Source organism: Polyodon spathula, chromosome 8 (genome assembly GCF_017654505.1).
Source record: "Polyodon spathula isolate WHYD16114869_AA chromosome 8, ASM1765450v1, whole genome shotgun sequence".
In the NCBI taxonomy this organism is placed as follows: domain Eukaryota; kingdom Metazoa; phylum Chordata; class Actinopteri; order Acipenseriformes; family Polyodontidae; genus Polyodon; species Polyodon spathula.
The window spans coordinates 49431406-49457639 of record NC_054541.1 but is presented as its reverse complement, the minus strand read 5'-3'; the positions used below and the strand labels follow the sequence as shown (position 1 = coordinate 49457639).

Here is a 26234-nt window from a genome sequence, read left to right as displayed (position 1 = left end):
ACACACAGCTGAAGCAGTGACATGACCACACACAGCTGAAGCAGTGACATGACCACACACACCTGAAGCAGTGACATGACCACACAAACTTGAAGCAGTGACATGACCACACACAGCTGAAGCAGTGACATGGTCACACACAGCTGAAGCAGTGACACTGAACACACACAGCTGAAGCAGTGACATGAACACACACAGCTGAAGCAGTGACATGAACACACACAGCTGAAGCAGTGACATGAACACACAGCTGAAGCAGTGACATGACCACACAAACTTGAAGCAGTGACATGACCACACACAGCTGAAGCAGTGACATGATCACACACAGCTGAAGCAGTGACATGAACTCACACACAGCTGAAGCAGTGACATGAACACACACAGCTGAAGCAGTGACATGAACACACACACAGCTGAAGCAGTGACATGAACACACACAGCTGAAGCAGTGACATGACCACACAAACTTGAAGCAGTGACATGACCACACACACCTGAAGCAGTGACATGACCACACAAACTTGAAGCAGTGACATGACCACACACAGCTGAAGCAGTGACATGATCACACACAGCTGAAGCAGTGACATGAACTCATACACAGCTGAAGCAGTGAAATAAACACACACAGCTGAAGCAGTGACATGAACACACACACAGCTGAAGCAGTGACATGAACACATACACAGCTGAAGCAGTGACATGAACACACACACTGAAGCAGTGACATGAAGAAGCAGTGACATGAACACACACAGCTGAAGCAGTGACATGAACACACACAGGTGAAGCAGTGACATAAACACACACAGCTGAAGCAGTGACATGAACACACACATACACCTGGAGCAGTGACATGAACACATACACACACACACACCTGAAGCAGTGACATGAACACACACACACCTGAAGCAGTGACATGAACACCCACAGCTGAAGCAGTGACATGATCACACAGCTGAAGCAGTGACATGATCACACAGCTGAAGCAGTGACATGATCACACAGCTGACAGTGACATGATCACACAGCTGAGGCAGTGACATGAACACATACATACACCTGGAGCAGTGACATGAACACATACACACACACACACCTGAAGCAGTGACATGAACACACACACACCTGAAGCAGTGACATGAACACCCACAGCTGAAGCAGTGACATGATCACACAGCTGAAGCAGTGACATGATCACACAGCTGAAGCAGTGACATGATCACACAGCTGAAGCAGTGACATGACCACACACAGCTGAAGCAGTGACATGAACACACAGCTGAAGCAGTAATATGATCACACACACCTATAGTGACACAGACGTGATGAGACAGATTGAAAAACTGCCAGATCCCAAAGCCTATGTATATACATTTTTTTTTACATATTTGTATATATGCACAGTTTCACTCCAAAACAAATATAAAACTGTTATGTTGCAATTGACCAAACTATGACAAGACTGGTACATATTAATCAACATGATGTGGAACTTTGGAGTCTTCTCTGACGCATTTCAGTATACAGTATATGGCAATGCATATTGTACCAGGCATATCCAGTTCCTTCAAAATTGACTCCCATACATTATTCATCATTTTTCCACCGAAAGTATTATTTTTTTCCTCAGTCTTTTTAGACACTGTGTCTGCCTGCTGGACCATGTGCACTGAAGCTGTTTTCTCATGGCTCAATTCCTTAGTTGACATGCAAAAAATCGCAAAAAAATCCCATTTATTTCATGCCATCCTGGTGTTGCCCCCACGTTGCCTGAGATGTGAAAGATAGATTCTATTGATTTTGCCTCATTGCTGCACACATTCTCTTGTTGCATCGAGTCTCATGTGTAGCAGACTTTATTTGTGGATTTGTGTTAGTTTCCAAACTCCACAGTCCCACAGCCATGAGCCATGTTAATGTGCCCCCTTGTTTCCCTCTGCATGTTCTGGGCAGTTCAATGTTGATAAAGAGGCTGGGGAGAGGCAGATATACCACCGGTACTGCATGGAGCGGGCTGCCGTTCACTGTGCACACGTCTTCACCACAGTGTTACAGATCACTGCCATCAAGGCTGATCACATGCTCAAGAGGAAGCCAGGTAAGGGCTCAAATTCAACTCAAATTCTGCTGCCCGGCATCTTCATTGAAACAGATGAGGCAGCGAGTCAGTGTAATCTTCCTTATCGGAGAGCTGAGGGCGGATTTCACTCGCCTCACAGCTTCCCTTTCCCTGCATGTGTTTCCCACTGAAGTCATTGTTCAGCACGTACACTGCAGTACTGATGGATGTGAGCAATGCCAGGGAAATGATTGCCGTTCACAAGCATAGATAGCATTCACATTACCTGCCAGCTAGCCCACTAGACTCATTCATTACTAATACAAATCTAAAGTATTGATCTGGTGAGGGTGGACATGCAAACAACACCAAGAAACAGGTTTAAAGCTTGTTTGCATTGCAGCATGTGCATTTAAACCACTGCGATGGAGGCACAGTCTGCTATTCTTCCATCTGCTGTTCTATTCCTTCAAGAGCCGGTCCTGTTTATTACATTCACAGTGATACACAGACGCTGGCTCTGAAGATCGCAAAGCACTCTTCTTCTTCATATCAAAGCACCTAGTTAAAGGAACAGGTGTTGTTGTTTATGTTTGCATGTCTGAAGATTGTCTTTTTATGAAATGATTTCAAGCACAATAACGTGATTTTTCAATGCAGTTATTTTTTGTTTGTTTGGCCTCCCTGCCCCTCAGATCATGAGCGTTCTCATCCTAATTGCTGGCCACTCTCTTCTGTATTACTTCCCTCTGCCCTGAAGCATTTTTGTTGTCACCCAGCATTAGGGTCGTTCCAGTCGGTGAGTTTGCTCATCTAGGTATCAGTCAGTGAGGGTGTGTGCTATTGGAACGAAGCCTCTAATGGCTCTATCACCCATTGCCCTATGACACATCCTGATACATGTAATTCAATTCCCCTAAAGCCACACCACAGCAATGTTTTCAACAAGTAACTGAATGCAGCCCATCTTAGAAATGAAGTGTCCTCATAATTCTCTAATAGATAGAAATCTAATAGATAATCTGTATTTAATGGACCTGATCTTCAGTGGTGTAGTGGTAAAAAATAAAGTAGGTAAAGTAACCTTTTTGATGCTCATAGCAGACAGTAAGGCTGTTCAGAGATGCCCTGAGATTACGAGCATGTCAGTGTGGTGTTCATAGCAGACAGTAAGGGTGTGCAGAGATGCCCTGAGATTACGAGCATGTCAGTGTGGTGTTCATAGCAGACAGTAAGGGTGTGCAGAGATGCCCTGAGATTACGAGCATGTCAGTGTGGTGTTCATAGCAGACAGTAAGGGTGTGCAGAGATGCCCTGAGATTACGAGCATGTCAGTGTGGTGTTCATAGCAGACAGTAAGGGTGTGCAGAGATGCCCTGAGATTACGAGCATGTCAGTGTGGTGTTCATAGCAGACAGTAAGGGTGTGCAGAGATGCCCTGAGATTACGAGCATGTCAGTGTGGTGTTCATAGCAGACAGTAAGGGTGTGCAGAGATGCCCTGAGATTACGAGCATGTCAGTGTGGTGTTCATAGCAGGCACTGAGGGAGTGCAGAGATGCCCTGAGATTACGAGCATGTCAGTGTGGTGTTCATAGCAGACAGTAAGGGTGTGCAGAGATACCAAGTAGATTGCGCATATGTCAGTTATGGTGGCCGTGCAGGATTGTGGGTTATTCAGAAGAGAACATGCATTGGAATGAATTGGAATATGTCTTGGCTTTAACCTTTGGTATAGCCAGGGTTTGCTTATCACAAGAGAGTAGGAAGCGTTTTGCCAGGGTTTGCTTATCACAGCGTTTTCTCACTAAGTGAGAAGTGGATAAACTGCATATTCCCCAAATGAGAAGTGAGTAAATTCAGTTTACCTTCAGCTCCACTAGTACAGGAGGCAGTCTTCCTAGCGACAGCGAGTGGAAGCGACAGCGAGTGGGAGAAGTACAGGCGTGGAAAAGTACAGAGCAGTTTCGAAGCAGAAAGGAGAAATTGCATCTTGAATTGCTTTAATCAGAAAACAGAGGACATTGGGGAAACACAGCAGCAGCTCAAAGTCAAACAGCCGCGTGTGTTTTTCTGATAACAAACAAGCTGAAACTCGGAGCAGCTGATTCAAATTCAGCACCGTTTTGAGACACGGGCGAGGGGAGGAGCCAACAGCACAGCAGAACAACGCAGTTAAACGAGGCAGTCTTCCCAGCGACAGCGAGTGGGAGAAGTACAGGCGTGGAAAAGTACAGAGCAGTTTCGAAGCAGTTTGAAAGCAGGTTGACAGCTGCAGAAGAAACTAAACTTCAAAAAAAAAACCTCGACATGGTCTTCAAGCCAATAATCTGTGACACCTGCTTGATGTGGGAAATCCGAGAAAACCCAGCGGAGCTAAACCAAGTGTGCGTAAAGTGCCGCGCGATCCAGGATTTGCATAAACTAGTAAGTATGCTAGAAATGGAGCTGGAAGAAGTGAGACAGCAACAGGATCTTGAGGAACTGGCACACCCACAATTCATGGAAGTCTGCATCACCCCTAACAGACTGAAAGCCACCAGGGAGATAGAAGGTCAGAACAGCTGGGTTCAGGTAGGCAGAAGCAGGGAAAAAAAGAAACTTCGTCAAACACCACCACCAGAAATCAAAACAACCAACAGATTTGAGTCACTTCAGAATTTTGATGAGCAGAACCAACAACAAGAGAATGAAAGGAACAACATCCAGGACCCTATTGACAGTGGTGACCAGACAGCAAAAAGAAGGGAGGTCATGATTGTTGGGGACTCCATATTGAGAAACACAGCAAGTTCAATTCGCAGTTTGGACCCCCTTACTACAACAGTGTGCTGCCTTCCGGGAGCCTCGGTCAAGCACATCACTGAGAACGTGGACAGGCTCCTAGAACGAACAGGAGACGACCCGGTAGTAGTCGTCCACATCGGTACAAACAACATTGGAAGAGACAGACCAAAATCCCTGCAAAACAAATTCAGAGAGCTAGGAAGGAAATTAAAAGAGAAAACCAAAACTGTGGTATTTTCTGGTATACTACCGGCACCTTGCAAAGGACCATATGGACAGCTGGAAATAATTAATCAAAACGAATGGCTGAAGACGTGGTGCACACGGGAAGGCTTCACCTATCTTGATCATTGGACCACATTCTACAACGAGGACCATCTGTATAGACGGGATGGACTGCATTTAAATAACAAGGGAACTAGTCTACTCGGAGAAAAGATCCTCGAGCAGGTTCGGAAGCATTTAAACTAGAAAGGAAGGGGGGAGAAATCAACAAAAAAACAGAAGGGAGACCGCATCAAAACAAGAACAACAACTCAGGTAAGACAACCATTAAATGTATTTATCTAAATGCTAGAAGTATCAGAAACAAAATTCTAGAACTTGAAGCTACTGCACTAACAGGTAACTATGATGTGATAGGTGTTACAGAAACGTGGTTATCTGAGAGTGATGGGGACGAATATAATATTTGTGGGTATACACTGTATAGGAAAGACAGGCAGGACAGAAGAGGAGGAGGGGTAGCGCTATACATAAGAAACAGTCTTGAAGCCCAGGTGTTAAACCTGGACAAAGAAAATAAAACCGAATCAATATGGGTCAGAATAACAGACAAAAATTCAAAAGGCATAATAATAGGAGCATGCTATAGACCGCCAGATTCAGACGGTGAGCAAAATAATCTGTTATACAATGACATTAGAAATGTGTGTAGCAAAGGAGAAGCCATACTAATGGGGGATTTCAACTTCCCCCAAATAAAATGGGAAAACCCGGTGGGTAGCGCGAAGGATGAAATAGAAATGGTGGAAATGACAAATGACTGCTTCCTAACACAATTTGTGAAGGCACCCACTAGAGGGGAGGCATGCCTTGATTTAGTCTTTTCAAATAACGAAGATAGAATAACTAAAACAGAGGTCAGAGAACCACTGGCAAACTCAGACCACAACATGGTCTCATTTGAAGTGTTTTTTAAATCCCCAAAAGTAAAGACTAAAGCTAAGGTTTACAATTTTAGAAAAGCAAACTATGAAGGTATGAAACAGAGACTAACAGAAGTAGATTGGAGTAAAATAGAGAAAACACCCACAGAAGAAGGATGGTTGTTCTTCAAAAATGTAGTACTAGAGGCGCAAAACAATTATATCCCTAAAGTAGACAAATCTAAATGTAAAACTAAATTGCCAAAATGGTTTAATAGATCAATTAAAAAAAATATTCAGCGAAAAAAGGCACTTTACAGAGCATTAAAAAAGGACCAAAAAGAAAGTACACAGAAAGAGTACACAGAACTGCAAACGCAAGTCAAAAAGGAAGTTAGAAAGGCCAAGAGAGAAATAGAAATGAACATTGCTAAGGGAGCTAAAACCAATTCCAAAATGTTTTTCCAATATTACAACAGCAAGAGAACATTCAAAGAGGAGATTAAATGTTTAAGAGATACAAATGGCAAAATCGTAGATGAAGAAAAAAAAATAGCAAATATGTTAAATGATTACTTTTCACAAGTTTTTACAAAGGAAGATACTGACAACATGCCCCACATGTCATCCAGTTCCTATCCAGTTTTAAATAACTTTAGCATAACTGAGGCAGAAGTGTTAAAGGGACTAGGAGCTCTTAAAATAAACAAATCCCCTGGGCCGGATGAGATCCTCCCAGTAGTACTCAAAGAAATGAAAGAAGTAATTTACAAACCGCTAACCAAGATCATGCAGCAGTCTCTTGACACAGGGGTGGTACCGACAGACTGGAAAATTGCAAACGTAATACCGATCCACAAAAAGGGAAACAAAACTGAACCAGGTAACTACAGACCAGTAAGCCTGACTTCTATTATATGCAAACTTATGGAAACTATAATAAGATCCAAAATGGAAAATTACCTATATGGTAACAGGGTCCTGGGAGACAGTCAACATGGTTTTAGGAAAGGGAGATCGTGTCTAACTAACTTGCTTGATTTTTTTGAGGATGCAACATCGATAATGGATAATTGCAAAGCATATGACATGGTTTATTTAGATTTCCAGAAAGCTTTTGACAAAGTCCCGCACAAAAGATTAATTCTCAAACTGAACGCAGTTGGGATTCAAGGAAACGCATGTACATGGATTAGGGAGTGGTTAACATGTAGAAAACAGAAAGTACTGATTAGAGGAAAAACCTCAGAATGGAGTGTGGTAACCAGCGGTGTACCACAGGGATCAGTATTAGGTCCTCTGCTATTCCTAATCTACATTAATGATTTAGATTCTGGTATAGTAAGCAAACTTGTTAAATTTGCAGACGACACAAAAAGTAGGAGGAGTGGCAAACACTGTTGCAGCAGCAAAGGTCATTCAAAATGATCTAGACAAGATTCAGAACTGGGCAGACACATGGCAAATGACATTTAATAGAGAAAAGTGTAAGGTACTGCACGCAGGAAATAAAAATGTACATTATAAATATCATATGGGAGATATTGAAATTGGAGAAGGAATCTATGAAAAAGACCTAGGAGTTTTTGTTGACTCAGAAATGTCTTCATCTAGGCAATGTGGGGAAGCTATAAAAAAGGCTAACAAGATGCTCGGATACATTGTGAAAAGTGTTGAATTTAAATCAAGGAAAGTAATGTTAAAACTGTACAATGCACTAGTAAGACCTCATCTTGAATATTGTGTGCAGTTCTGGTCACCTCGCTATAAAAAAGATATTGCTGCTCTAGAAAGAGTGCAAAGAAGAGCGACCAGAATTATTTCGGGCTTAAAAGGCATGTCATATGCAGACAGGCTAAAAGAATTGAATCTGTTCAGTCTTGAACAAAGAAGACTACGTGGCGACCTAATTCAAGCATTCAAAATTCTAAAAGGTATTGACAGTGTCGACCCAAGGGACTTTTTCAGCCTGAAAAAAGAAACAAGGACCAGGGGTCACAACTGGAGATTAGACAAAGGGGCATTCAGAACAGAAAATAGGAGGCACTTTTTTACACAGAGAATTGTGAGGGTCTGGAATCAACTCCCCAGTAATGTTATTGAAGCTGACACCCTGGGATCCTTCAAGAAGCTGCTTGATGAGATTTTGGGATCAATAAGCTACTAACAACCAAACGAGCAAGATGGGCCAAATGGCCTCCTCTCGTTTGTAAACTTTCTTATGTTCTTATGTTTATGTACAGCAGTTAGTCAGTTTAATATGAGTACTGTATTAGACATCAAAACCAGCATGCAATATGAAAGAGGCATTTTCTGGGCAAAATTACCCATAACTCCAGGGGTGAGAGTGTGCAGTCTTCATTCCTTCCTCTTCTCCAACATAAGAGCTCCATACATGCAGTTTTATACCTAGCCTGTGGTTACATCATTCCTTCTTTTGTAACTGTTTTCCAGTGTAGCTTGATATCCTTTCAGTGCTTCTTATAAACACCCTCACAATTCATTTTGTAACTTTACTCCATTGCAGCTTTGGTATCCTTTTAGACCTTCTAATAAACACAATTCATGCATTTTGACACACATCCTGCTAGTGAGATTATCAGTAACTTTCCACACGCTCACCTTTAGACTGAATTGAAAGAAAATACACAGACAAAGCATAGCAACATATGCAATAGAAAAGTAACCCAAAATGCACCGTTTTTCCTCTGCCCGGAGAGAAGCCCCCTGGGTTTGAACTCTGGGACCCATGTCTGAATGTGTCTCTGTTTCTTTGCTGACCTGTCCGTCCTGCTGCTTTTGTTTTACAGATGTAGTCACTCCCAATGGTCTGAATGTTAAGAGGTTTTCGGCCATGCACGAGTTTCAGAACCAACATTCCACGAACAAAGGGCGGCTCCAGGAGTTTATCCGCGGACACTTCTACAGGTAGAGTACCAGTAATCTGCTGCTGCAGTGAAACTACACTGCTCCTCTTTATAGTTCTTTATTTTGTAGTGTATACAGTAGCTGGTATTTAAGATTGGTACCTACTATGGAGTTCAGATATCTGAGCTCTGCTGTTGAGAATATTTAAAGATTGGGTTTGATTCTTAAAAAAAAAAGAATCAAACCCAGGTCCAAATAGTTATTCATAATTGATGGTTTGCAAACATAATAATAGGTGAGTAATAAATGAATAATTGAAATAATCTTTAATTAGATAAGCCATTTCCAGATTTGTAAGGGGAAATCTTTCAGGTGAAATGATCAGCACACCCCCAATCTACCCCAGTGTAATTCTTATACTGTGTGTTTATTGTAGCTCACACAAAGCAGTGCATGAGGCATGTGTGCTTATTGTAGCTCACACAAAGCAGTGCACCAGGCATGTGTGCTTATTGTAGCTCACACAAAGCAGTGTACCAGGCATATGTGCTTATTGTAGCTCACACAAACCAGTGCACCAGGCATGTGTGCTCATTGTAGCTCACACAAAGCAGTGCACCAGGCGTGTGTGCTTATTGTAGCTCACACAAACCAGTGCACCAGGCATGTGTGCTCATTGTAGCTCACACAAAGCAGTGTACCAGGCATGTGTGCTTATTGTAGCTCACACAAAGCAGTGCACCAGGCATGTGTGCTTATTGTAGCTCACACAAACCAGTGCACCAGGCTTGTGTGCTTATTGTAGCTCACACAAACCAGTGCACCAGGCATGTGTGCTCATTGTAGCTCACACAAAGCAGTGCACGAGGCATGTGTGCTTATTGTATCTCACACAAAGCAGTGCACCAGGCATGTGTGCTTATTGTAGCTCACACAAAGCAGTGCACCAGGCATGTGTGCTTATTGTAGCTCACACAAACCAGTGCACCAGGCATGTGTGTTCATTGTAGCTCACACAAAGCAGTGCGCCAGGCATGTGTGCTTATTTCCAGTGCTATCCTGATAGCACTTTGAACAAATTATAAAACAACTTTGCAGGGGTTTACGAATAGGGACATTTTATACTGTAATTACTAACATGAATTTAAATGAGAGTTCTGCTCTGCAGATTCCAAGGCAGTTTAAGGCAGGTGCTGAATTCCCAGAAGGCTAATTTCCAGTGACTGTATTTGTTCTGGAATGCACATCATTTAGTTTGACGTATTTTCTGAGCTATTGCAATTTGAATTGTCCACATTATCATTTCCTTGCTCTGCAAGACTCATGTTTTGCAGATGTCTGAAACATTGGGTTAGAACAGGTTTTTAAAGTCAAATGCTGTTAAAATGCATCTTTTTAATAACATGTTTTATTTGAATTTGCAGGCGCCTTGATTTCAATTTAGAAAAGACCCTGTTCTTCTTTATCGCCGGGAGATACGAGTTTATGAACAAAGGCGCAGATATCTTCTTGGAGTTGCTCTCCAGATTAAACTTCCTGCTCAGGGTAAGGAATCTGGGAAGTTCTGTGAAATAGTGGACTCAGAAATCCCCTTCATAATATCTAGTGCTCTCAACAGAATTGGATTGTGGTGTCTAATACTCCCTGCACCTGGGTGCTTTGTACAATGAGATGGCTGCTTTTGTGCATCATAGGAGGCTTGACTCATGGAGTGAGGCTGCAAGTCTCTCTTCAGTCTAAACCAGTTACATTTGGGGCTTGTTCTGAATGTGCACCCTTCCTTTGCTACTAAAACTCCCTTTCTCCCATTGGAGGGTGACTCCCACCCAAGACAAGATCCTTGGCCTTAACATTTGATTTTTAAAAAAAATCTTTATTAAAAGTGTGTGCTTGTCCATTGAATTGCTGTTTCCTAGCAAGCTAGACCAACTTTAATGTGTTTTATTACACAGCCACCCTCCACCCAAAAAGCTTTAGAATTCCCAGGACTCTATTATGGTTCTGTTGATCTAGGCTGTTATCAGGCATGTCAAAGATTCCGCTATGCATTACATGCATCTACTCCTGCAGCTCAAGGTATTGTTCTTGAGCCAGATTTTAAGAAATGTCTAAAACTGAAGCCTTAGTAAGCCGACCCAACGTACAATATCATCCTCCAGCACCAATTCTAGGACTAGCTGCAGCATAAAAGACATGCTGTCATTTGGGGCCCACATATTGCCTTGTCCCAGCAGCACTAAAGTCAAGTCGATCTGCTCTTTGGCTCCAAGGGCTTTAGATAAAGCAAAATCAATAGTATAGAGATGAATCCCTGCCTGTGGGCTTCTCCTGGATTAAGTGACTTGAAATCTGAGGTTCTGCAGAGCAATATTTACAGCTGCTCCGTGTATTCGATTTCTTTTGTGTCATTCATGTGCATGTATTTGTGTGTGTGTGTGTGTGTGTATTTGTGTGTGTGCATGTATTTGTGTGTGTGTGTGTGTGTGTGTGTGGTGTGTGTGTGTGTGTGTTGCATGTGTGTGTGTGTGTATTTGCGTGTGTGTGTGTGCGTGTGTGTGTGTATTTGTGTCACCACACATAAATTGTTGTGGTGTTGTGTGTACACATTGTGTGTGTTGTGTGTGTGTGTGTGTGTGTGTGTGTGTGTGTGTGTGTGTGTGTGTGTGTGTGTGTGTGTGTGTGTGTGTGTGTGTGTGTGTGTGTGTGTGCATGTATTTGTGTGTGTGTGTGTGTGTGTGTGTGTGTGTTTGTGTGTGTGTTGTGTGTGTGTGTGTGTGTTTGTGTGTGTGCATGTATGTGTGTGTGTGTGTGTGTGTGTGTGTGTTTGTGTGTGTGTGTTTGTGTGCATGTATTTGTGTGTGTGTGTGTGTGTGTGTGTGTGTGTGTGTGTGTGTGTGTGTGTGTGTGTGTGTGTTTGTGTGTGTGTGTGTGTGTGTGTGTGTGTGCATGTATTTGTGTGCGTGTGTGTGTGTGTGTGTGCATTTGTGTGCATGTATTTGTGTGTGTACCTACATATGTATGTTTGTGTGTGTGTGTGTGTGTGTGTGTGTGTGTGTGTGTGTGTGTGTGTGTGTGTGTGTGTGTGTGTGTGTGTGGGTTGTGTGTGTGTGTGGGGGGGGGGGGGGTATATGTTTAAAATAGATTGGATATATTTAGCAATATTCCCTGCTGGCCATGGGACTGTAAAAATGGTCAGACACGAGCATTCCATCCTTTAACTATATATCATATAAGTATATTATATACTGCTTACAAAATACAACAAATTTTCATTGAAGAGAGAGAAAAGGCTGATGTCGAGAATTTCGTGAAGTGGCTGAGATACAGGTCTGATTTGGACTTTGCTGCTTTGACTTGACATAGAATTGGCAAGGAATTGCTCTTCTTCCAGCAGGTGATCTCAACAGTACTTCTATTTTTTTTTGTTTAGGTTCATAAGCACGATGTCACGGTCGTGGTGTTTTTCATTATGCCAGCCAAGACGAACAACTTCAACGTGGAAACACTGAAAGGACAGGCCATCCGGCAGCAGCTGTGATAAAGATGTCTGTCTGTTCTTGTGCTTTTTCTTCTTACTGAACCCCTGTGTTGAGTGCTTGTTAGACAGCCTCAGAGACTGAACTTCCACAGAGCGGAATTACAATGCTACCTTCCTCACATTACCACAGGTGCTGTTGAATGAATGAAGGTCACAAGCATGTTAGATTACAAGGCATAAATAGCCATGTAATTACAATGTAATAACTGGGTAACTATCAATGGTTCCTGCACTTACATGGTAACTGCTGTACAAGTACATAGCAATGGCCAACATTGTGTTAGCTGATGTCATTCTCAAGTTCTTTTCTGGTGCAAATTCGCTTCTGTTTAGAAAAATGTCCTTTTATGTGTGTGCCTATTGCTTGTGTTTAAAACATATTGGGATGAGTGATTCAAAATATACAGAGAAACGGCATTGTTCAAAAGCCTCTCTTTACTGTTTTACACAGGGATACTGCTCACTCAGTTAAAGAGAAATTTGGAAAGAAGCTGTATGATGCATTGTTAAAGTAAGTGTTTCCTAATATCAGATTCATCATTACATTATTGAATGATGCTGTGTGCTTATTGCACTCTGGCACACCCGTCATCTCACTGTCCTGTCTATTTCGTGATTAGAGCTGTCATTGACTAATCTGATGCTTGCTTATAGAATCCCTCTTTCTGAGAAACCAGAACAAGATGTTTCATATGAGTGCTTCATTTCCATTTGTCATCCAGTGTATTGTAAAATACCTAGGCCCTTGTCACACTGGTGAAAATTATGTTTTTCCCAGATACATGGATAGTGGTGTTCTAATTTAGAACAGCCAGTTAGACCTGAAATGAATGCATTCCTGGGTCCTTGTTAAGACTATTTGGTTTTGGGGTATCCCCCTTCCTCGAGAACATTTTGAAGTAATCTGAACTAAATTATTACACTGCATTTTAAATCAATAAAAGAAAAAAGAAAACAACAACATTGGTTAATTTAAAATGATAGATCTTGCATCTTTAATTCAGAGCCCCTCGATGAATGGAGTATACTTTCTGTCCTGTGTTGATAATGACAAGCTTCAGTTTTTCACGTCACCCGCACAGTGCTCTTACACGTCAGTTTTATTCCACAGATTGTATGTGGCTGATGGGTCTGCAGGTTTTAATGTCCACGTGCAGGTCTGATGAATGCAATGCAGGTCACTTGGGTGGTCTGTGTATTACACAAATGTAATCACACTAATTAAGGACTTATTGTATTGCAGAGGGGAAATACCAGATATGAACAAGATTCTTGACAGAGATGACTTTACCATTATGAAAAGAGCCGTCTATGGAACCCAGGTACTTTTAAAATAATCTGCTGTTGGCACATGTTGCAAGAACCCTTGGGCAGCCTGACAACGCCGTTGGTTTCTAGCTAACCTGGGCAAGTTACAATATTACATGTTTTACGTTTTTTTATCAGCTGTTTAAAGTTGAACTCATGTTTCTAGATTCCTTCTCACTCCTCAGAGCGCTCAAAGAAAATTAATACTTAAAGCTACGCAAAAGAATTCAACTCAAAAGAATCCTTAGTAATTTTCAAGTAATTATGGTATTTAGTATAAGTAAAAAATAATCACGTATTCTCAAGGAACAAGTATGCAATAATAATAATGCTGTAATAATAACAGTATAATAATGTATTTGTCCATAGTGGTTACAAATAAATTAAAATTGTATGATTTGAGAATGTGGACTGTTGAAGGTATTATAAATAGCATTTGCAGTTTGCTTAAAAATTTATATCTGTCTTTCCTGTTAAACCAAACATTGAAAACCTCTTACAAAACAAGGAGCGTGGTAACAGCAGCCTGTCGACACATCAGAAAGGAGGCTGAGCAGTGCAAAGCCAGTCCTGCTCTTAAAGAGAGACGCTTTGAGACACGATCTGAATTTCAAAGGCAAGGCTCATGCACGCAGATTATTTTCATAAACAATGTCAGAAATATTTTCTGGGCTGAAATCCAAACAGCCCTATGCAAGAAAAGGTCAGCTACATCAACGAGACTCCAACAGCTAATAAATACAGGTTTGTTTCTGACATCAACAGAAAAAAGTGTCTGGAGCACAAAAACATATAAACAAGCTCAGAAGAGAAAACAGACATCTCCTTTTATAAGCACACAATACAAGAAACATAATTTCAGAATTCAATAGGGGTGTGTGTGTGTTTGTGTGTGTTTGTGTGTGTGTGTGCGTGTGTGTGTGTGTATACATATTAATGGATATTAATGTTGTGCCCCAGCATGAATCATATATTTTTGATAAATCCTCTGTTGTCTCTCCCAATGCCTGTAGTGATCATCTTCACCAGGGAAAGTACCTAATGGTAGTCACATTGAGATTAAAACCTATTTTATGAGTGAAAGAACAAATTCACAAATACACAATAAAATACAATTAAAACACAGGCAAATCACATTTACAACAATATAAAAATACACAAAAGTAGGCAACTATTTAAAACAATTACAACTCTCAGTCACGAAATCATGCAGTTTACCCTTAAACAGCAATAAAGATATCTGGGTGTGCAGCTTTAGTTTGGACTGGAACTCATTCCAGGACCATGGGGCATAATAAGCAAAGGATCCTTTACCAGCCTCAGTACGCACATTTGGGATTTTAAAATGCAAAAAAGAATGAGATCTGAGGCCATGGTTACTATGGGACTATAAGGTAGTCATTTATATAAGAGCGTAATTTACACTGAAAAGCCTTATATACCAGCACATACCAGTGCTTCAACCAGCATAGAGCCAAAAAAGTCCAGCCTACCAAATCGTATAATATACAATGATGAGTATTAAATCTTGTATTTGTATTGTACCTCAATGCTGCATGATATAGCGAGTCCAGTTTACCTAAAGTTGATGGTGATGCAAACCTGTATACTGCATCACCATAGTCAATTTGCGGCAAAAACATACAAGCAATAAGCCTCTTTTTTGGTTTCCATAGAGCTACATAAATTTCATTTTTTTTTGCAAGATGTTCAATATGAGCCTTAAAATCCAGATTTCTATCCAACCAGATACCCGAATACTTGTATTTATCAACAAACTCAATGTCCTTGTGATCTAAAGTAACTGAAGTTAGAGTCACAGGAGCAGCTTTCCTTGCAGCAAAGAACAACATAGCTTTAGTCTTACTGGAATTTAAAGGAAGCTTTAAATCAATTAAAGCTTTTTGAATGGAATTAAAATCAGATTGTAAATTACTAACTGCCAAGGTTAGGGACGAATTGCATGAATATAGAATGTTATCATCGGCATAGAGATGGTACTTACAGTGTTTAATGTTATCGCCAATATTATTAATATATAATACAAACAAGAATTGGTCCTTGAGGATTGATGTTATTGATGTCCTGTCTTGTTTTTGTTAAGCCATAGTTCATGGAACAATAGCTCAGATGTTTGGTTTTCTGGTGGGCTGACACTCAACCCAAGTTTCAGTCCCAGCTCTTCCCAACACTGATATTCAAACAAATAGATACTGTAGCTGACTTGTTGGGGAATATTCCAACAGATTGTACCCATCTGGGTGCAGCTGCCAGTGATGCTGAACCAACATTACATATATTACTTTAAAGACAGCTGAGGACCTTTCTTTCATAGCCACACCGCATCACAAACAAACCCCATTCAAGACATCAACCATATTGACTTTCTAAAATATCAATTTACTAATCTAATTACTATTTACTAATTACTAATCTAATATCTTAATTCTAAGATATCAAAATACATATCTGGGTCCTTTACCCCCAAGGTATCTTTAGCATAATTTCTTTATCTCTGAAAGGAGAAAAACACCCATCAATGTAACAAGACTAGAGCTACACAACCCAGGAGTTGACTTGAAGAGCTCAGAGCAGGTACACGGTGAGTAGCATCTGTTGTGCACTGGGATCCTGATAGAAGTGTTGCAGTCTGCCTGTGATTAAGGTTCAGATTAGGTTTCTCAGCAGGTTCTCTTGGAAATGTGGATGTGTTTGCATTTGCCTCTGGATGCCCCGGCTCTAGAGTTAATTTCCAGCAGTGTTGTGGTATTGTGAATATCCACCATATCCTTCAAGAGTCCTAGTAAACTTTGTTTATCACAGGGATAATAGTGCTCCTTACATTTCATAGTGTTCCAGCGTTTCACAAGGGTCTGCTTGGTGACTGCCAGTAGAGAGATTAAGGAACTTATTTTATACACTCCTAACTGTGTCAAGTGTGGAAATTCAATACTTTCCAAGTTGCCCTTGTTGCATTGTGAAAGTTGTGTATAAATGCGCTGTTGTGCAATATGCTAAATCTTTATTTACAAATCATTTCCGCATGTTAATAGAGAGTGGAAATGTGTTGGTAATGTTAAACCAATTTGCTCAAGGTAACTTTGGCATAAATAAATTTGCTTGGGTTTAGAATGATTGAAGTGGTAAAGCATGTGCAGGAATGTATGGGAAAAGAGGAAATATGGTAAACAATTAACCACAGTAACCTGTGAGAGAGAGTAGTGTGTGGTTGGTTGCACTTGAATGGAGTAACAACTGATTAATTAATTTCTATTATAATTAGTAAGATAACAAAAACAAACTGTAGTGACGAAGCCTCTGAGCTACTAGAGTATAAATTCCAGGGATAGAGGCGACACAGGCAGAGAAGCTCCCATTGTCCGAGTCTGTCTCTCCAGGGGTTCAGGTAATCCAATCAACTACTTATCTCTCTTAATACTAGTGGCACATATTGTATTTAAACAATAACATTCAATGTAGAACACAATGTGTGTATTTGGAACTAATAAATGGTAAACGTTAAAATTTGAAACATGGTATCGTCTCATCCTTACAGCATAACAAAGCAATTAATTCCATGTTTACCCTAATTCATAAACCTTATATTAATACAGTTCATAACTTGATCTAAAATGCAGTGCCCCCTTACATTGTTCTGAAGACCGTATTGTTCTTTGCCTGTTTTGCATTTTTATTTTCATTGGGGTGTGATATTCTTTAATTGGGGTGTGATATTCTTTCATTGGGGATGTGATATTCTTTCATTGGGGTGTGATATTCTTTCATTGGGGTGTGATATTCTTTCATTGGGGGTGTGATATTCTTTCATTGGGGATGTGATATTCTTTCATTGGGGATGTGATATTCTTTCATTGGGGGTGTGATATTCTTTCATTGGGGATGTGATATTCTTTCATTGGGGGTGTGATATTCTTTCATTGGGGATGTGATATTCTTTCATTGGGGATGTGATATTCTTTCATTGGGGTGTGATATTCTTTCATTGGGGATGTGATATTCTTTCATTGGGGATGTGATATTCTTTCATTGGGGATGTGATATTCTTTCATTGGGGATGTGATATTTTTTCATTGGGGGTGTGATATTCTTTCATTGGGGATGTGATATTCTTTCATTGGGGATGTGATATTCTTTCATTGGGGATGTGATATTCTTTCATTAGGGATGTGATATTCTTTCATTGGGGATGTGATATTCTTTCATTAGGGATGTGATATTCTTTCATTGGGGATGTGATATTCTTTCATTGGGGATGTGATATTCTTTCATTGGGGTGTGATATTCTTTCATTGGGGTGTGATATTCTTTCATTGGGGTGTGATATTCTTTCATTGGGGGTGTGATATTCTTTCATTGGGGTGTGATATTCTTTCATTGGGGTGTGATATTCTTTCATTGGGGATGTGATATTCTTTCATTGGGGATGTGATATTCTTTCATTGGGGATGTGATATTCTTTCATTGGGGGTGTGATATTCTTTCATTGGGGATGTGATATTCTTTCATTGGGGATGTGATATTCTTTCATTGGGGATGTGATATTCTTTCATTGGGGATGTGATATTCTTTCATTGGGGATGTGATATTCTTTCATTGGGGGTGTGATATTCTTTCATTGGGGATGTGATATGTGGCACATTGTAATATTATTAATTTTTTTTGTTTCCTGGGTAGTAAGTGTTATTTCCTAATTGCTTATGCCTCAAAAGTATAGAAAATGGCTATTATTCCCCACAAACTTTGCTTTTGTGACCAGGACAGTGATATTTTGAAATGTACCTATTTTCCAGAACATTCCAGATAGATTCAGTGCTGAGTAAACTTGGAGTAACTTCTAGAACTTTCCAGTAATATAAATAGTAGTATAAATACAGGGGCCTTAAGCCCACCAGTTCAGTTTAGTTCCAGCTGCCTAAGTGGATACATATCTGCATTTTTCTGAGATGGCATCAAGAGGCTGCAAGCATCCGGCACTGCAAAAAAAAGACTCTGGAAGGTAAGATGGACAATTGTTGCTCGGAATTTTATGTTATAAAATTTGTTAAAATTTTTAAAATTGTAAAAGTTTTTAATTTTAAAATGTTTTACAATTTTCAATGTTATTGAAAAAATATATCATATATGAAAAATGTTGTGAGAATCTCTTACACATTAGTCATGGGTGAAATAAATGTATTTTTGTAGGATGGTACAGAGGGGAAAAGAGAGCCATGAAGTTCACTATCCCAAGAATTTGGTGGGAACCCACTGACCACTCAAGCAACTGCTACTTCTGCATGGTGGACCCTTCCAAACGTCGGACTGGCAAGAATGCACCTGCTATCACGTATCCAGACCTTCCTTCATCCATCGCCCCGGTGCCACACTGCCATGAGCTCCCCGTACCCACTCCTCCGGAGAGAGAGCAGCCGTCTTTAGAAGAGAGCAGCAAGTCAGAGAGCGAGGAAGACGTTGTAGATCCAGATGACAATTTCAGAGGTGGAGCTGAGGAGAGAAACCCATACTACCCCAACCAAAAAGACCTCAACGACTTGATTAGAGATCTTGGTCTCACCAAGTCCAATGCCGAGCTTTTGACGTCTAGGCTCAAGCAATGGAACTTGTTGGATGAAAGTGTGCAAGTCACAGATCAGAGGAAGCGTCACCAACCTTTTTCCAGCTTCTTCACCCGTCAAGATGGGCTCTGCTTCTGCCACAATGTGACCAGTCTGTTCGAGGCAATCGGAATCGCCTGTAACCAGAATGAGTGGCGCCTCTTCATTGACAGCTCATCCAGGAGCCTCAAAGCCGTGCTGCTCCATAATGGTAACAAGTACCCGTCTCTTCCCCTGGCTCACTCAGTGCACCTCAAAGAGGATTACAACAGCATCAAGACCTTGCTGGACACCTTGAAGTATGATGAGTACGGCTGGGAGGTCATAGGAGACTTCAAAATGGTGGCATTCCTGATGGGTCTCCAAGGCGGTTTTACCAAGTTTCCCTGCTATCTTTGCCTTTGGGACAGCAGGGACACCAAGGCGCACTACCACAGGCGGGACTGGCCACAGCGGACCGAGTTCTCTGTGGGGAGGAACAATGTCAAGTGGGAGCCACTGGTGGACCCCCGGAAGGTGCTGATGCCACCACTGCACATCAAATTGGGCCTTATGAAACAATTTGTCAGAGCTCTAGATAAGGAGTCGGCAGCCTTCAAGTACCTTCAAGACTTCTTCCCTAAGCTGTCTGAGGCAAAGGTCAAAGCCGTTGTCTTCGTCGGACCACAGATAAAGAAGATCCTGGAGTGCAATGAATTCCCCAAGAAGCTCACTTTTCCGTTATTTATTTTTTAGAATTTTTTGAAACAAGTTATTTTTTTCATTTCACTTCACCAATTTGGACTATTTTGTGTATGTCCATTACATGAAATCCAAATAAAAATCAATTTTAATTCCAGGTTGTAAGGCAACAAAATAGGAAAAATGCCAAGGGGGGGGGGGGTCAATACTTTCGCAAGCCACTGTATGCATACTCTTTCTTGTATGTATACTCTTTCATTGGGGTTATGTGATATTCTTTCATGTATGATGTGATATTCTTTCATGGGGTGGGATATTCTTTCATTGGGGATGTGATATTCTTTCATTGGGGGTGTGATATTCTTTCATTGGGGTGTGATATTCTTTCATTGGGGTGTGATATTCTTTCATTGGGGTGTGATATTCTTTCATTGGGGGTATTCTTTCATTGTGATATTCTTTCATTGGGGATGTGATATTCTTTCATTGGGGTGTGATATTCTTTCATTGGGGATGTGATATTCTTTCATTGGGGGTGTGATATTCTTTCATTGGGGGTGTGATATTCTTTCATTGGGGATGTGATATTCTTTCATTGGGGATGTGATATTCTTTCATTGGGGATGTGATATTCTTTCATTGGGGATGTGATATTCTTTCATTGGGGATGTGATATTCTTTCATTGGGGATGTGATATTCTTTCATTGGGGATGTGATATTCTTTCATTGGGGATGTGATATTCTTTCATTGGGGATGTGATATTCTTTCATTAGGGATGTGATATTCTTTCATTAGGGATGTGATATTTTTTCGTTGGGGATACGCATATTGTGATATTCTTTCATTGGGGATGTGGTATTCTTTCACTGGGGATCCCAAAATGGGAATCTTGGGGGACGGCTGTGACAAGGTGTTTATAACCATTTCAGCGGCAATCGCTGACTCCAGTGACGACCCACAACATGCTTGATGATTCCACTGACCCCATTCTGAGCAACATCCGACGCATTGGCCTCTAACAGCCGGACAGACAGAGTAAAGGTACGCCCCCTGTCCCTTATACAACTTTACCACAGGAAAAGCATATCAAAGTGTATTAAAGCACAGTGAAAGCATGGTAAAGCATAGTGGTGCTAATATTTTCTTGGTGTTTTTTTTTTTTATATGGTGTACATTTATCTGCATACAAAAAGCAATACAAATGGAAATACCTTTAAAACTCAATGCTTTGACTACAGAATGCCATATGAAATGAATGACTTTCAAAAAACTGTGCTGCATTAACTTCATTTTTGATGTAAAGAAACTGTGCCTACCTTCATTCTTTAAAAAGCATGGGCTAGATTCTCAAACTACTACTGCAAATCATCATTAGCTAGATTTTTGTCTGAAAGGGAAAAAAGTACCATTTATTAGTCACAAGCCACTAAATGAAATACTTTTTGGGGGGGAAATGTATTTGGTGAATTTTTGTTTGACACTTTGGAGGGTTTTCTTTAAGCTTTCCCCATTTCTTTAGATCCTGGATTGCTTCCTGTCTGTTCCTCAAAGGTAGTTACAAGACTCTTGTTGTTTAAGGTTATATTTCACCCGGAGTTCCTTTCTTCAACCAGTCCCCTGTTACCGATGGACTATGGGGAGTTTGTCCGTGGCTGCCATCTGGGAGTCTTCCCCTCGTAATACGAGCCCTGGGGTTACACTCCTGGTAAGAGAGGCTGCTTGTGAGAGCTCTTGTGCAGGGAGCCTGGGCTGGGGTTGCACTCCTGGTAAGAGAGGCTGCTTGTGAGAGCTCTCGTGCAGGGAGCCTGGGCTGGGGTTGCACTCCTGGTAAGAGAGGCTGCTTGTGAGAGCTCTCGTGCAGGGAGCCTGGGCCGGGGTTACACTCCTGGTAAGAGAGGCTGCTTGTGAGAGCTCTCGTGCAGGGAGCCTGGGCTGGGGTTGCACTCCTGGTAAGAGAGGATGCTTGTGAGAGCTCTCATGCTCTCGTCCAGTATTGGACTGCCAATAACTGAACAGAATCATTATTAGAGCAGCAGTACCCAGAGCTACTGAGAATGATAACAAACTCCATAACAGTACAAGGGGCAGGTGTATGGTGTGCTTGTGGCCCCAGGGCTGACAATGCTAATATCAGCTGGTTTATCCATGGATTAAATGTGATCCACACACCTGGCTGCCACTCCTCCTCCAGGCATTTACATCCTGGACCGCCGGTTCTGCTCCGCGGATGAGTCTTGTAATCAGCTGACCCATGTTTGGATTCATCCAGCGGAACCGCACCGAGAGGCTCTCAGACCTGCTGGACTGGCGCTACCTGGGCCGGGTGAGGGAGGCTGTGCGTGTCTGGGGTTCAGTACCGATGAGTCATCAGTGCCATTGCTTTAGCAATCCACTCTGCTACCTAACTTTATTAGGAGTCTTTAACAAGGTGATGTGTTTCATGTGAGGGTCTCCACTGAATTATACTTAGACAGACGCAAAAACCAATGCTGGCAGTGCAAAATATGCGAAACCAGTCTCGCATCACAAAACTAATCCCTCCACCCAAAACAAGTACAGTGCTGGTCTTTCCAGCATGCTTAGCATTTGTTGACTTTTCTTTTTATGTTCGTTTTACTTCTTCTGTCTCTCACGTTCTCTCCATAGAACACCCACTCAGAGGAACATTCCTCTCCAGGAACCTGCTACTCTACGTAACCCTCTCTCTACTGTGGTGGGATCAACATTCCTTAAACTGACCTACTTCTGGGCTCCTGGAGTCCCAGCTGTCTCACAGAGACTCCTGTCTCTTCACATGGCCTCGGCTGGGCAATGCCTTCACAAGCACCGTCTTGGAATGGAAGGGTTTGGTTGTAGTTGTCCTGTGGAGAGCACTCTCCTCTCCTTAATGCAAAGAAAAGCTCCACTCAGTGTCTGTCTGTGTGTTAATGGCATTGCAGAAGCCCAGAGCTGTAGCACAGACGTTTTTTGAGCTCCATGCCGCATCCACATTCACGCCCCCCAGACCTCTCGATCAGCTCAGTGCAGGGTCGAGCCCACTGCTCAACTTGTCACCTAGCAACTCATTTCCTATTGCGTGTTGCATCTGCTTCCTCAAAGAACACACATACTCCACGAAGCAGCGACAGGGATCTCCCTGTAACAGGGTCATCCAAAATTATCATCAATTACAGCAAGCATGCACAGTTTGCTCTTTTTTTTAATATAATCAACTTTGCAGGAGGATATGTTCGAATTTTTTAATCGCATGCTTTGTACACTTTCAGAAAATTGTGATCATTTTGGACAGTGGCTTGACAGTGTTACTTGTCCCCCCTTTTTAAAAATCTTTTGACCCTACAGAAAATGTGTTCAAATTTTACACCACAAAATACACAGGCCCATATTTTCAAAGCACTTGCTCCAGTCATTGAGGGAAAGCCAGTCTCATCTGGGATGACATCAGGGTCATCCCTAGAAGGGCATTGCTTTCCTACTGATATTATTAGCCTTACAGTGCATTTATCACTAGTCAATGATAATGCTTCTCATAAGCCAATAAATACTGCACTGGCCCATTAACTTTTAGTGGATTATCAAGGAACTGATTCAGCTGTCAATAGATAATATCTACATTCATTCATAACCAATGCAGACTAAGCTAAATATAGACATTGGTCCACACTTACATATAACCATCAGTCTGACCAACAAGAAATGCAAAGAATGTGATAGTGGGCTGTTTAAACTGGCATGCCGTCAACACAAAACAAACTGCTGTACTAAATATTGAAGCTGCTTCCTGGGTTTGAATGTGATGCCACATTTATCTTGACGATTCCAATACCCTACAAACGCAATAAGTCGCAGGATGTCTTGTCTTCTATTGTGTTAAACTCACACAGGGATTCGATTGCAGTTTGTGCTGAAGTAGTTGCAAGCGCAGGTGTATGGAGGAGAGCAGTCACTTAGTTTGAGCCTTAAACTGGGACAGATACACTGGGGCAATCAATCTGCCCAAGTATAAGCACTGACAAAGTTAAGGAAGGAAAATTGTGCAAGGTCGGAAAGTGAAGCTAATACAGCTATGGGCGGTACTGCAATACCTATATAAAAGGCTACTAGCATCCACAGAAGAGTCACCTGCCTGTTATGACCACTAATATATTCCTGTTCCAATACCATTGCTACCAGATCCGATCCGTCATTTATTATCCGTTATCCGTAATGTCAATTTCATTTCACGCCAGACGCCTCTGCTACTCGAACATTCTAGAATGAAGAAGAAGGTATAGTGCAAATTCTGTGGAGTAGACGACATAAGGGGATGCCAAACTCGTGAGTGCACAGTACACACATGAAATATTCATCATGTATGGATGGAAGAAAGGTGTCGGCCCCATGACGGCAACACTGCTGGGAAGTAAATGAATTACTGTATTGATCAGTCACTGGTTAGATAAAAGTTAAAGATGACAAAGTGGCTTCACCTTAACAGAGACAGAGAGCTGCAAGAATGCTGTTAAGCTAGTAGGAAGTGTTCAGATGTATTTGTAAAGACTTGGTTCTGAACCCCTGAATGTGACACCGTCCAGACCCCATCCTCTCATGCTTTATAACACTGATATATAGACAGTATTGCTGCTTTTCTTTTAGTATTACATGCATGCACGGCACCTCACACTGAGCAGAGCCTTTCCTGACCTGTTCAAGATGGACCGACAGCCCCACCACGGGTAGAAAATACAGTCCCAGCACTGAACTTACACTTTTTATCTTTTCATTTTTATACAACAGCTGTGTTAAAAACTCAGAGGTGTTTCCTTAGATTCTCATTTAAATTAGAAAGCGTTAATTCAAATGCATGCAGAATTTTGTTAACAAAATTTATTTTGCAGACTAAGTAGTTTCAAATTACTTATTTGCTTTACTGTGCCTTTTCCTTTTTATGATTTTTCAATTGTCCTTTTTTTTTCTTTTACTGTGATGTTTTCTGAGTTATGGTGCCTTGACTCAAGTTTGATATAGAATTGAGCCGAATGCTGTATGCACAGGATGGAACGATTTTGTCAAATCCATAGGCTTGATTGGTTGATTTCTTGTATGTGGATTCTAATATAGCATATGATTCTGTCAATGCACAATTTGGTCTCATCATATAGAATGCTTCCCTGCCTTATACATAGGCATCAATTGATTCATTTTGACAATACCAGGCTTCAGTTGATGAACCCTATGACTGTGATGCAGAGGTGATGATTCCTTCATGCAGGAGGCTATTAGCTGCTGAGATAAAAAGGGGTATCCTGCTCTTGCTTGAGCTCAGAGAGGACGTCAGTAGTCTCCCCGGAGTGTAGCCCTGTTTCCCCATTACGACTGCGAATAATAAAAAACATATCAATAATTGTATCCTACAGCAATGACATTAGCGTTGCTATAATCTGTTTGTTTGCGTCTTCCTGAGGCATTAACCTAATGGAGCATGAATGTCTTTGGATCCTTGATACACAGCTGAGGGATGGGCAGGCTGAGACATTAAAAGACAGGCAGGGCTGTGCGCAGGCTAAACGTTAAAAACGGAATCAGATTCCTCTACAGTAATTGAAGTGACATTTTGCCCTGTGGATGGTGGAGTGTCAGTGCGGGGGCTCTGCCCTTTTCTTTGGTTAATGACCCGGTCAAGGCTATAGCTCAGTTCCTTGGCATTAACTTGATTAAAGTGACAAGCCGGTAGAAAATTCAATGGATGGACAGCCAAACAGAAAAACAAATAGATTTAGGCTCCTCCGGTCTGACTCACAGATGCATCTTCAAGCACAAATTTCAAAGGTGAAGACACTAGAACAGAAACCCTCAAGAACAAATCCAAATGCTTGCAGACTTGGAATCTCAAATCACTGCCATCCTAGCAGCCGATGGTGGCCCCGTTGACAGTGTTAGAGCAAAGTGGCCACAGAATGTATGTAGGCAGAGTCCTTGGCCCTATATAGAAGCACCATCCTGAATCTGCGTTCCTGTGTTTCAGACGGAGAGCTTCCATTTCCCCAAGCCGTTGTCAGTGCCGCCCTCCCCCTCGGCCTCCGTTCACTCAACCCCTCACCACAGCGACGAAGAGGAGGATGACGAGGAGAGGTATGATGAGGAAGAGGAGGCCGAGGAGGACAGGCAGAACATCAAGGAGCCCTTCACCCTGGGGGAGGTCCCACATGGGGAGTATGGGAACGGAGCACTACAACACTAG

The 26234-nt window shown here is 41.6% G+C and overlaps 1 pseudogene; it reads left to right on the top strand.

The window, feature by feature from the left end:
• LOC121319155 overlaps window positions 1-26234 on the top strand; it is a 38347-nt pseudogene extending 12113 nt beyond the window's left edge.